Genomic DNA, 14,017 nt, shown 5'->3' with positions numbered 1-14,017 from the left:
TTTGTGTTTCTTCTTTAAGGGCTTCTAGCTGTTTACCTGTGTTCTTCTGTATTTCTTTAAAGGAGTTACTTATGTCCTTCTTAAAGTCCTTTATTATCATCATGAGAAGTGATTTTAGATTGGAATCTTGCTTTTCTGGTGACTATGGTTTTAGGACTTGCTGTGGTGGGAGAATTAGATTCTGATGATGCCATGTTACCTTGGTTTCTGTTTCTTATGTCCTTATGCCTGCCTCCCGCCATCTGATTATCTGTAGTGTTACCTGCCCTCGCTATATCTGGCTGGAGCCTGACCTTCCTGTTGTCCTGGTTGTGTCAGAACTCCTCAGAGTCCAGCTGTCTTTGTGGTCATGTGATTCTAGGATCCTGTGATCCTGAGATCCTGGGTGTGTCTGAGCTCCTAGGAGTCAAACTGCTTCTGGGACCCTGAGATCCTGGTGTGCCCAAGCTCCTGTGATCCTGTGATTCTGTGATCTTGTGATCCCGGGTGTGTAATAGCACCTGAGAGTAGAGCTTCCTCTGGGTTTTGTGGGACTGGCTCCAGAGTTTGCACCCAAAGTCTGCTCAGGGCACCAGCCCAGACAGACTGGGAGAAACCCAGGTCTGGAGGAGTTCTTGTATGCCTGGGTCCCACTGGTCCCAGTAACTCCTGGTGTTGGGGCAGATGTTGCGTTCTCCTCACCTCTGATCCTATGATCCTTGGTGTGTTAGAGCACCTGGGAATGGATCTTCCTCTTGGTGTTGTGGGACTGGTTCTGGAGTTTGCATACAAGGTCTGCTCAGGGCACTGGCCCAGACAGACTGGAAGAAACCCATGCCACTGGTCTGGCAGCATTCCCACTTGCCAGGATCCCACTGGTCCCAGTAATTCCCAGTGTTGGGACAGATGTTGTAGCCTCCTCACCTCTGATTCTATGATCCTGAGCATGTTAAAAGAAGGTAACTATCTTGCTTTTTCCAGGGTGTACTTTCCCTCCTTGTATTGGAGTTTTCCTCCTGTTATTCCTTGTAAGGCTGGGCTAGTGGAAAGATATTGTGTAAATTTGGTTTTGTCATGGAATATCTTGGTTTCTCCATCTATGGTGATTGAGAGTTTTGTTGGGTATAGTATTCTTGGCTGACATTTGTGTTCTCTTAGAGTCTGTATGAGATCCACCCAGGATCTTCTAGCTTTCATGGTCTCTTGTGAGAAGTCTGATGTAATTCTGATAGATCTTCCTTTATATGTTACTTGGCCTTTTTCTCTTACTGCCTTTAATATTCTTTGTTTAGTACATTTGGGGTTTTGATTATTATGTGATGGGAGGTATTTCTGTTCTGCTCCAGTCTGTTTGGAGTTCCGTAGGCTTCTTGTATGTTCATAGGCATCTCTTTCTTTATGTTAGGGAAGTTTTCTTCCATAATTTTGTTGAAGATATTTGCTGGCCCTTTCAGTTGTAAATCTTCACTCTCATCTATACCTATAATCCTTAGGTTTGTTCTTCTCATTGTGTCCTGGATTTCCTGGATGTTTTGGATTACAAGCTTTTTGCATTTTGCATTTTCTTTGACTGTTGAATCAATGGTTTCAATGGTATCTTCAGCATCTGAGATTCTTTCTTCTATCTCTTGTATTCTGTTGTTGATATTTGCATCTATGTCCCCTGATTTCTTTCCAAGGTTTTCTATCTCCAAAGTTGTCTCCCTTTGTGATTTCTTAGTTGTTTCTACTTCTGTTTTTAGATCCTGGGTGGTTTTGCTCAGTTCCTTCACTTGTTTGTGTTTTCCTGTAATTCTTTAAGAGATTTTTGTGTTTCCTCTTTCATGACTTCTGCCTGTTTACTCAGTTTCTCCTGCATTTCTTTAAGTGATTTTTGCGTTTCCTCTTTATTGGCTTCTATCTGTTGACCCATATTCTCCTGAAAAATTTTTTCCCCCAAGACGGGGTTTCTCTGTATAGCCCTGGCTGTCCTGGAACTCACTCTGTAGACCAGGCTGGCCTCGAACTCAGAAATCCGCCTGCCTCTGCCTCCCAGAGTGCTGGGATTACAGGCGTGCGCCACTATCGCCCGGCTTCTCCTGAAATTTTTTAAGTGATTTTTGTGTTTCCCTTGTAAGGGCTTCTAGCTTTTGATCATTTTTCTCCTGAATTTCTTTAAGAGATTTATTTATGTCCTTTTTGTGTTCCTCTAGCAGCATCATGACCAGTGCTTTTAAATACAAATCTTGTTTTTCTGGTGTGTTGGGGTATCCAGGACTTGCTGTTGTTGGAGAATTGGGTTCAGATGCTCCCATATTGCCTTGATTTCTGTTAGTAATGTTCTTATGTTTGCCTTTTGCCATCTGGTTATCTCTGGCGTTAATTGGTCTTATTGTCATTGGCTGATAGTTGAATCTCCTGTGAGCCTGTAAGGCTATTTCTGCACCTCTGGATGACTGGGTTTCCTCTGGCAGAGATTGCTGATATGCTGCCCTCCTCTTGGGTGCCCTTGGAGCCCATTTGTCCTGCCCCAAGCAATGCTATACTCGGGTTGTCTCTGTGAATCTGGTGCTGCCCGTCTGCTCCTTCAGGAAGCAAAGATGGCGGATGCTGCAGGGACCTTTTCCAAGTGCTGATTACTCTGTAGGGCAAATGACTCCCCCTCCCCGACTGGGGCCATACACAGATGGCCTGCCAAGCTGCCCAGGCCCTGAGTGTGTAAGACCCCAAAACCCGAGGGTGCCCTAGCACCCCACACCCCGGAAGGCAACACCCAAATCACTCACGAGAAATGGTCTCGATGCAATAGCATGAGGATTTCTTTATTCCAGAATTCTGGGTTCCACAGCTGTACCCCACGCAGGGGTAGAGGACTGAGAACCCCGTGCAACTGAAGTCAGGGGTATTTAAAGGGGAAAAAAATCACAAGGCAAGGGTTGGAGGCCACAATTCACAAGGCAAGAGGCGGAGGACAAAACATGCACGGAATGGGGAAGTACAGAATGAGTAAGGCTAGAGATTATCTGGAGCAAACGTCCTTGGGGCATTGTATAGTTAAACATTGGAACTAGAACAGGGTAGGCTATCTTTCTCAAGCTGAAAGCAGAAAACAAGTTACTCTGTGCTGGGCTAGTTGTTTAGAGGTCTAAAAACATTGAGTTGGGGGTTTCTCATTCCCCACTCCTTCTCTTGTAAGTTCTAATCTTAGAACTATAGAACTAAATCTCTGACTCTATATATTCTGGATTGTCCTGCCCTAATCTCTGATATTGTTGGTATAGCATAAGAATCTGCACAGCACTTATACGTTTCCCTAATAAAAGCTATTAACCGGTTAGTCACACAGGTTCCAATTGTAAGCAAAAGGAGTAAAATTACAAAGGGTCTCATCAAAACAGAAAGCAGGATGGTCAAGAGTACAAGATAGGGGCTTTTCCACCGAGACTCAAGATTTTCTGCGCAGTGGCGTCTAACGTACACCGAATCTCCAAGTTGGAAGCAATGTGGGACTTCTCTTGAGTAGGCCTCCTGGACCTGCTTCCACACTTGCTGCCTCACCCACTCAAGGGCCTTGAGCCTAGAGAACAAAAGCCTGAAGCAAAAAGTGTAGGAGAGCTATCTAATCATTAATACCAGTCTCTGTGGTCAATTTGGTGAGGGTTTCTTTCATCAGGGTTCCAGCAACAGTTCCTGAAGCCTTCTTATACAGATCCAGTCACCTATCTGGAAGCAGTGAGTTGTCTCTGGCATGCCTGGAGCATTTAAGGCAAATCATATATAGTGGGACACCTTCTGGGAGGGTCCCATGGACACCAAAGGAGTTGGGGTATCAAGGAGGATCTCTAGGGGGGTCAGGTTAAAATGGTAGGGGCTCTTCAGAAACAAGGGGAGAGGCACCACCCAGCCTGAGCCAGTCTCCAAGGTCAATTTAGTTAAGGTCTCTCATAGCGTTTTGTTTATTCTCTCTACCTGCCTTGAGCCCTGGGGACAGTACATCCAAATAATGTTTCCAATTAGTCCCCAATATCTCTGTCAATTTCTGACTTACCTTAGAAACAAAAACAGAACCATTATCTGATCCAATTATCTTGGGCACTCTGAAACTCAGGAGAATTTCTTCTAACCTTGGCAACTGTTTCCTGCTTCAACTCATCTAGATAAAAGTATCTATAAATGCTATAAGATATTTTATAACCATATTCACCTGCCGTAACTTTTATAAAATCTCTTAATATACTCTAGGCTGTTCTCTTCTAGGTCTTTTGCCCTGTTTACTTACTCTTTACTGCATAAGCATTTACTTGCTGGCATATCTTACATTGTTCTATTAATTATCTCTCTAGCCTAAAACCTGAGTCATAAATATATACGTTTGGTCCCTTAACTGCCAGGACGTTTTTTTTTTTTTGTTTTTTTTTTTTGTTTTTTTTTGTTTTTTTTTTTAATTCCCTAAATGAGTCCATCTGTGCATTTGGCCTAGTGAGTCCTTGGCTTAATTTCTGGGGAGTATAGTTCTCCCTTCTTGTGTGCAGCCTCTCTTGGTAATAGTTGGTAGGGTGGTTAGCAATCTCAGTCCTTTTTTAAGTGAGGCTGTTCCTTAATTTTGTCCCATTTCCCAATGGGTGTCTCTTACAGACCCATAATCAGTATAGGCTCCTGCATATCCATTCCTGGAGCCACTTGCTCTGTCTGACTATTGCCCATTGAGCCTTTTCCCTTTGCACATCCTAGGCAGTGAATACTCACAGTGGCTGACTTCATTAGGACATCTAAGAGGTCCAAGATTTCTTGTTGGTTTTCTCTGATGTGAGCAGTCCTCTTGGCATAAATCCCTGTGGACGTGGGCTGTGGCAAAGGCATACCTGCTATCCATGTGGCTGTTGATTTTCTTGCTGGTTCCAAGTTCCAAGGTCTTTGTGAGGGCAACGAGATCCACTTTCTGCGTTGACATGCCAGGGGGTAAAGATTCTTCTACCCAGATGACATTTGTGCCATCCACCATAGCAGTACCTGCTTCCATCATGGAGAAAACTGCTCCGGTCTGTAGCAACTTTCAGCAGGGGTCAGTCTCTCTTTTTGGGCCAGTAAAATGCAGCCCGTTGGGCAGGAAGCATATCTGCCCCCTCCCCATTTTGGAGCGTATGTCTTCCTCCAACAGAGAGTAGGAACAGCTTGGGGTGACCCTAAATGAATGGGCTACCTATCCCATCCCTAGGTCTGCTGTTCTTCGGGTAGTCCATGAATACAGTTTGGTGCCAGGGGCTTCTTGGATCCAAGATCTTTTCTTGGAAACAGCACCATTGGCTTGGAAGACTGAGTGTTGAGTCCCTGTGTCCACCAAGAACTGAATGGGTTTCTCTTTCACTTCCACAGTTATCCTGGGTTGGGGCAGGTGGTCAGAAAACCCATCTCCCCTAGTCGCTGTCTTCACCGAGGGCTAACACCTGGGTTTGCCATTTGGGGGCACTTTTCCCAAGACCTGGGAATTCCTGCTCCCGACTTCTATTTCTTAGGGCACACTCTGGCTCAGTGGCCTCTTTCTTTATAGTATGCACATTGGTCCTTTTCTGTCTTCCTTTTCTGCTTTTTTAAACTATTATATCCAGGATTCTCTGTAGCTTCCTTGCTTCTCTGTCGTTTTCTTTCTTTTTCTCCGTTTCTTCTCCTCCTCTGTCTCCCTGTCTCAGCAAACTACTAAATCTCTCTACAGACTTTCTCAGTAACCTACACTACTAAATCCTTCTACAGACCTTCTCAGCAACATGCACCAAATCCTTCTAGCCTCTGAAGCTCTTTCCTGATATCTCTACTAGCCCTGTCTATAAGAGCCATTGTCATAGTAGCTTTATATACCAAGCCCCTGGATTCATAGCATGTATATTGGCAGAATGCCTCTATGAGCTGCTCTAGAAAAGCTGCAGGTGACTCATCTGGTCCCTGCTTAACCTTATATACCTTAGTCAAATTCGTGGGCTGCCATGCCCTTGAGACCTGCCAGTGGAGTCTGGTGTTGGTCTGTCAGATGCCTCTTACCTTTTGTCTGAGGGTAATCTTTTTGGCTTCCTGTATTACAAATAAAACAGTCTCAAAGAGATTAATTAGTCTCTTGGGAAATATACCCTTAGTGAGAGAGCTACCATGGTATCAGGATAGGTGGTCTCAGGTCCTCTCCTGCTCCACTCTGTGGTCCTCTCTAAATATCAATTGAACATAATTATTACCATTTTGTAAACTATAAACTATAAGATAGACATAACACCTAGTTTATCATCCCTGTCAATTAAACAGAACCCTTTTCATCTGTATTATATTAAAAGACTGTAAGAATTAACACTTAATGTTGCATTCCATAGCTGCCTGTCACTACTATGAACTGGGTTGCTAGAACTTTAATGTCAGTCAGAACTTTTAACAGTTTGGGCACGCCCTTCCCCCCAGACCCTAGACTGAGTCCCAGTGAAGTCATCTGGCGGTTTTTGACTCTACTGCTGGGTGGGTCACCTGCTTAATTCAGGAATTTGTAGACCAGGAAGAACAATGAGCTCAACCTTCACTGAGCTTCTCCACCCTAGGTGGAGCAGGATCCTGACTAGCACACGAATCCACGCTCAACAAAGGCTGGGAGAAGTTCACCTTGACCAATGTCAAGTACACTCTTAGCACTCCACCCTAGGATAAAAATTCTTACTGTAACCTACTTACCTATTATGCCCTAAGGTCAGATTCCTGCCCGAAGCCAGGGATTGTCCTTGACCAAAGTCAAGTTCCTACCAAGAGGCATGACTCCTCCAATATGGCTTAAGAATATGGCAATACAACTTAAGAATTAACATTGTAAGAATTGACTTATGTCCTAGCTTTAAATTTTATGTCACCTGAAAATCATTTTAAATTTATATCAGCTTTCTCAAGATTAAACAGCTTGGGCTGTCTATGAGTCTTCAATACCATCAGAAATCTAAGAGTGACCAATATTAACTGAAAATATAGAGAAAGCTTAACATAGCTTTTAAGACTTAAACATCATATACTATGGATAATCCAACTATCTATGTAAAGTAATGTGGACTGTTGTCTATTAAACTATCTTCAGCTATTTCTGATTAAAACCTAGAAAACACCCTAACAATAAACTCAGAGCCTTATATTTCTATTTAGCCCTAAACTCATGGACTTAAACACATGTCATATTACTGATCAGTAATAACAAAGAACTGGGTGTAGATCCTGTACTTTCAAATTTAGTATTTTTTTTATTTAGTATTTTATACCAATGAAAGCCTTGATTTTGTATCAAAATAAAACATATATCAAATAAGAACTTATGCCTTGAACTTAATAACAATTATAAAGATTTTAGTATCACAAAGACAGATTTTTTTTCACTTAATATTTTAGAATCTAGTCTCCTGGAGGTCTCTCTTATTTTGACCTCTCTCCCAGAAGAGCAATATAACCACAAAGTTTAACATCACATCGATCATAACAATTTAAACAAGTTAAGAAAAATAAGGAGCCAAGACAAAAGGTTTTTCGATCAAGGCTCAATGTTTGATGGGGGACTCCAAATATAAAGGTGGGGGTGGGGGCTTCCCCCAAAGTCTGGAAACTTGTCCACAAAATTGGTTCAGTTGTTCAGCAGGTGTTGGCTTCATTGCTCTGTGGGTCACCTGCTTAATTCAGGAAATTGTAGATCTGGAATAACAATGGACTTTACCTTTGTCCAAGCACTCCACCCTAGGTGGGGGGACATTGTGGCTGGCACTGAGGTCTGGAATTCCAGCTCAGAAAGCTGTGGGAGGAGGACACAATTCCTCCCTTTTGATTTATTAAAAATTGACTGGACTGGGGCAAAAATTTTACTTATGCTCCATAGTCCTGTCTGGGAATCATGGTGGCTGGTGTCCCTGCCTGTCTTAGGTCAGAATTCTAGACTTTCTCTTACTTGTCTTTGGAAATGCATGTGCATCTTGTTTGTGTTTATTTGCACAAACACAGTGTTTAGCATTTATTATAAATAAACCTGGCCTATAGGCACAAGTTCCTGTCTTAGGTTGATGAAGATCATAGAATTTCAGTTGCCCATCTCTGGCTAAGAGGCGTTCATAGCATACCATTTTCCCAATACAGAGCAAGCTACAAAAGGACCTACAGATGGGCACTCAGTCCATTTCTTTGTAGTGATGAAAAAATTGTCAAGTTTAGTCACTGAACCTTGACTGGATGAAAACAATCACCCTGCTTAAAATACAAAGTCAGAAGTTAAGAGCAAAACAGGGTTAACTTGTCTCTGGTTGGTCCAAGGTATCCAATTCAGCTGCAAATTAGCAGCTATCAGACACAAAGGCTAGTCTCTGGGGTGTGGGAGGTAGCTTTGAGAATCAACAGAGGCTGTTACTTCTCAGGAAGAGTGGAGACTATATTCTAAATTAACTCAGTTGGCTGATAAAGAGTATTAGCCATCTTCGTAATTGGAATCTCCAATATTGGATTTATTTCTAGATCAGTCTATGATTGAGTCAGAATAACTGATCACATTTAAGGAAAGAGAAGAGTTATTATAACTCCTCCTTTAGATTAATTTTTCTAAGCCAGTTTTAACAGTCTCCATGTTCTCTGTCCCACAAGGTCTAAAAGCTTGAAGCAAGGCAGTTTATCTAATCTGGGACATAGGCAAGTAAAGGCGAGTCAAGAGCATACATCCCAATACAGCTTTCTTGCCATCATGGTCAGGGTACTCAGCAAGCTCACAGGTCGGCATTATCTTCAGCATGCCACACCAATCACTCTGGCAGTGAGCATGCTCCTGCAGCATTCTGTAAAAAAACCACAAACATGCCTTCTTTCCTATGTTAAATACCTGATCAGCATCATGCCATATGCCAATAAGTGAATCCTTTCATCTCACCTAGGCTTGTGTGTGCCTAGTTGTAGGATCCTATAAACACTCAACAAGGAGTTCCTTGGCATACAAATTTAAAAATTTTCTTAAAAATATAAAAGTATGATTTAAGTAATATGCATGGGATGCATGGGGATATAATTTCACCCTTTTTGTTTTTCAAGAAAATATCATTTTAAAGTTCCACAATACCTCATCCTTGAGAATTATAAAGAATTAAATTGTCTTTAAATTGTTGTCAAACCATCTCAAAGGTTTGATGACTATAATAAATAGCCAGTTCCATTATCTGTTTTAATCTAAGTTGGAACACCAAGCATACACAATAATGTAGGCAATGACTATGCATGCATAGAAAATAAATGTAGCGTTTTTAGTTTCTTGTTAGATCACTTGCAACTAGAAAGCCTGAAAATGTATCACTAGTCACATGCACATATTTTAATTTTCTAAAATCAGAAATATGAGTACCATTCATTTGTAATAATAATGTTAATTATTATTAATAATAAATTAATAAATATTATTAATAATAATGTTAATTCCTCTAGAATTAACACCATTATGTGGTACAGGTAGAAATTGTGGTAACTGAGAATAAGTCTTTACAATTTGATGTGTATACTTTCTAAAATTATAAAATTATTCACAAGCCATTACTATTTTGATGATGTAAAGAAAATGATTCTATGGCTAATTGTTCCTATGTAAGGCCTATAGTGTTCCTGGGATACAAATCTCTTGTGGCCTTGTCTTAAGGGGTCTTATCCAGGCAATCTAGGATGAGCTCTTTCTTAAAGATTTATTAATTTATTATATATAAGTACACTGTAGCTGTCTTCAGACACACCAGAAGGGGGTGTCAGATCTCATTATATATGGTTGTGAGCCAACATGTGGTTGCTGGCAATTGAACTCAGGACCTTTGGAAGAACAGTCAGTACTCTTTCTCTCTTTTTTTAAATTGAATATAATCCTCATTTACATTTCAAATGCTAAAACCTTTCCCTGTTTACCCCCTCCTCCCAAACCTCCTTCCACCCTCTGCCTCCAAGAATATGCCCCTCCACCTGACCTACTCCTACCTCTCCCCCTTATTTTTCCTTTGTTGGGACAACTATTGAGCCTTCACCTGACCAAGGTCCACTCCTCCCACTGATGCCCAACAAGGCATTCCTCTGCCACATTTTTGGCTGGAACCATGTGTACCCCTCGATTGTTGGTTTAGTCCCTGGGAGTCCTGGGGCATCTGGGTGACTGACATCATTGTTCTTCCCATGGGGCTGTAAACCCCTTCAGCTCCTCCGGACCACCCTCCAACTCCTCCATTGGGGGCCCCATGCCCAGTCCAATGGTTGGCTGCTAGCATCTGCTTTTGAATGTGTAAGGCTCTGGTAGAGCCCCTCCGGAGATAACCGTGACATGCTCCTTTTGGTATGTACTTCTTGTCGTCTATAATAGTGTTAGTGCTCTTAACTGCTGAGCCATGTCCAGAGGACAGTCATTTGAAGGAACAGTACGTTTTCTTAACTTCAGTTGTATTTTCATAAATAATTGCAAAATTTAGGAATTAGCAGTATCTAAAAAGGAACAATTTTAAGCAATTGTAAGCCATGAGCTATATATATTGGCTATTAGTATACAAATTAAAAGTTTGATTATTTTTTTTAAATATTTTAAAAACAGCAGCTACAGCATCCAATTCCATTATCTGTGCTGAAGCAGGGGAAACTAAAAAGAATAAGCATGTGATCCAATTACATGAGCTCATCTCCCATAGAAGAGCTGTTTATAAATATAGTAGACACATTCTTTATGGGATGCATGCATAAATCTATGGGAAATACAAAAGCATGCAAGGAAGCAAATTTTAACAACTTATCTTTTGGATAACAATTATCAATTTTTGCCTAAAAGGCTTGCCATGCAATAGACCAACTATTAATACTCTACAATGACCAATTTGATTGCTGTTTGAAACAAGAAACAAATGTTTCATCAGGTTCTTACGACATTCTTTTCAAAATACTTTCATGATTCTATCCTACAATACTTTATTAACATACCAACAGGTTTATAGTAGGATGTTAAAACTTTACTTGGAGATGAAAAAGGGTGATTCTATATTAATGCTCCCTTTTCCAAGGAATTACTGTGAACACATAACATAAACAACTGATTACAGTAGCCTTTTCTACTATCTGTAAAGTTATTTGTCTTTCACTAGTTAATTTGCATCCAGCTTGTGAATATCAGAGGTTTAAGTCCTCCTCTGGTAAGCTTAAAGTAATGTCTTAGCCAATTAATATATCCTAACAACTTTGAAAATCATTTAGAGGAAGTAAATTATCTTTTCTTTGACTTTTCTGTGTCAATTCACTTAGGATATAATTGATTTTTACCTTTGAATCTTTTCTGGAGCAACAACTACTCCAAAAATTTTAAAGTCCATTGTTAAGAGCAAAAGCCTGTAATAAAATTCTATGAATAATATACATGGAAAGATTTAAAATCCTAGCTTCTTGTATTGAAGCAGAGACAGGACATTTTTTTCTCACATAAGGTAAGGCTATTAGCCATTCCTTGAGGAAAAATCTTACAATGAGATTGCTTTATTAGTTCTTTACAATTAGTTCATTAGAAGCAAACGCCTTTACAATTATTAGGATGCAAAGCAAAAAACAACATTCTGAATCCATAGTAATTTTGTATGGAGTAGGCAGGCCAGATTTTAATGCCTCATAAGTTCTACATAGCCTTATTACCCTTTTATAGGTCTTAAGTTTGAACTTTATTTTGAGCCACACCTGGATAAATCTGTCAATAATGCTGTTTTGGCCTGAATCTTCCTAGGTAGGGTTTTCAAGACAAAGGCAGTGCCTCACAAGCGTCCACTGAGGCAGCTCTAATCTTTGCATGAACTCAAATGTAAATATTTTCTGAATCTGAGCCTATTGCCCAAGGCCAGGTCCAAAGCCCACCTGTCCTGCAGGGGCAGCAGCCTGCAGCCTGACCCCATTGTATGAGGGTCTAATAACCAAAGGAACCTGTGTTTGAGGGTTTCCGTAAAAATTCTACTAGCTGTTTTGAACTTTTATCACTCTTGAAATCATCTTAACTACAAAATATGGGTGAGTTAAGAATCATGAGTCTTCGTTCAGACTGTAAACTGCAGTCAGTGGTACACTGGCAGTTGCTAATCATAATTCTTAAGTTTCTCTTGCAATATTAGTGCATAACTACAACTTTGGAAGGCAAAACTCAATTTTAAACAATCTAGTCTCTTTAAAATCAATGGCAAATACATTACTTTTACATTACAAAGTTTGTCTGCCAGTTCTTATGTTGGAATACATGACAGTGCAACCTAAAATACCTCATTAAAGAGACATTGTTTTAAATCTTATCCTCTTTAAGTCTAATTTCTAGGATAAGAATTACATAAAATATTATGCCAATTTACAAGTATCCTTAGAGGCCTGTTTTTCCTGGGTTGGCTCATGCCACATGTTGTTGTTTAAGATGACTTCAACCCTGAGTTGCCAGTTTTAAACTAACTTTTTTTTGTTACCACTGTTATAATTTTTAATCATGCCCAATAACTTATAAGCCAATACTCTATAGTCAAGACATGCAAAACATATTTATACCTTAAAGACCAATCAGAAACAAAAACGAAGTGACTACATTAATCTTATAAATTTAAACCAAATAAAAATTTTTCTTTTTCTAGCTGTAATTTCAAGAGAAAAAGCACTTTGGACCCAATAATCACAATTGCAGAGATTTTTCTAGGAGAAATAACCATCAGCCTATGTAGCCGCCCGCGGCCACATGTGAACTGGAGACCTAGAAGAGAATTCTGGGGATAAACGGGAAGGTGACAAAGAGAAATGAGTCAGAAATTTTGCCGATCGAGACTGACTTTACTATTATTTAGCCAATATATATAGTCTTTAGAAAACAACCCTGCCCCCCCCCCCCCCCCCCCCCAATGGCCACGAATTCCTTGGTTCTTCTTCTCAGCGGGTTGCCTGCTTCCAGTCACGCAGGTCTCTGCTGGTCTCCAGGTAAGACTGCCCTGAGGCAGCCTTGGTTGTCAAGGTGAAAGTGGCTGTATTGTTCTCAACTGAACAAGGGCTGGAGATAACACCAGGGGAGGGGTGGAGGCTGCTGGCCAGGTACGCCGCAGCTTGAATACGCTGGGTAACACCAGCGGAAGGGTGGGGGCTGAGAAGTCCAGCTCAATGCTGTGGGGGAAGGGACAAGCCTACTTGCCCTAGAACTTGAGAAGCTGCTAACCCTTTTAAAAGCACCTTTTTCTCCAGCTGTGCTTGACTCCTAGCTGAATTCAGGGCAGTTTAAATCAGCCTCCGCTGTGTAAACTGAGACTGGATCAAGAGATGGACTGCCAGCATATAACATTTTTTTTTTACCATTTTTTTCTTTCAACATGAAATATAGAACATCAGTCATTCAAACAACGAAACAAGGACAGGCACAAATTGACACGAGGACAAATTGGTGCACCAATGACAAACAATGCATGAGGAAGAGCACTTGTTGTACAGTACTGAGAATATCTGTAGTAGGGTCCATAGAGGAAACAGGACGGCTCTAGATTTCCCCTTGTCACTAGGAGAGTTCTGAAACCCATTTTTCATCTCTGTTTCTAAAATTTGTTTGTTGTTTATTGTTATTTAATCATTTTATTTTATTTTATGCCCTATTCCTCTCACCTGATGCAGTTCTAGACTATGGACAATTTGCCTAATAAAATTTGCCATCCCAATTCCCTGTCACACCTTAGCTGATCTCAGCATCAGGCCTATGATGATTCATTCAGTCTAGCCTGTATCTCTTTTGCACCCCTGCAAACAACAGCCTTCAAAAGATGACATTTATAACGCTAAAATTAATTACCGTGCTGGATACATAACTTTTTTAGTTCCCGTGGAGCTCCATACCAGACAGCATCTCTCAGTTTGCCTCTCCATTTCCAAGTGCTACCAATCTGTAGCCACTTGTGTCTAAGGGAACCAAGGTCACCTGGAAGGAAAGCTGGGGATGAAGTAGAATGGACCTGCAAGAGAAATAAGGAGCCAAGACAAAAGGTTTTCTGATCAAGGCTTAATGTTTAATGGGGGGGGGGGGTCT

The sequence above is a fragment of the Apodemus sylvaticus genome, chromosome 9, assembly GCF_947179515.1.
Source record: "Apodemus sylvaticus chromosome 9, mApoSyl1.1, whole genome shotgun sequence".
NCBI lineage: Eukaryota > Metazoa > Chordata > Mammalia > Rodentia > Muridae > Apodemus > Apodemus sylvaticus.
This window is presented reverse-complemented; position numbering follows the sequence as displayed.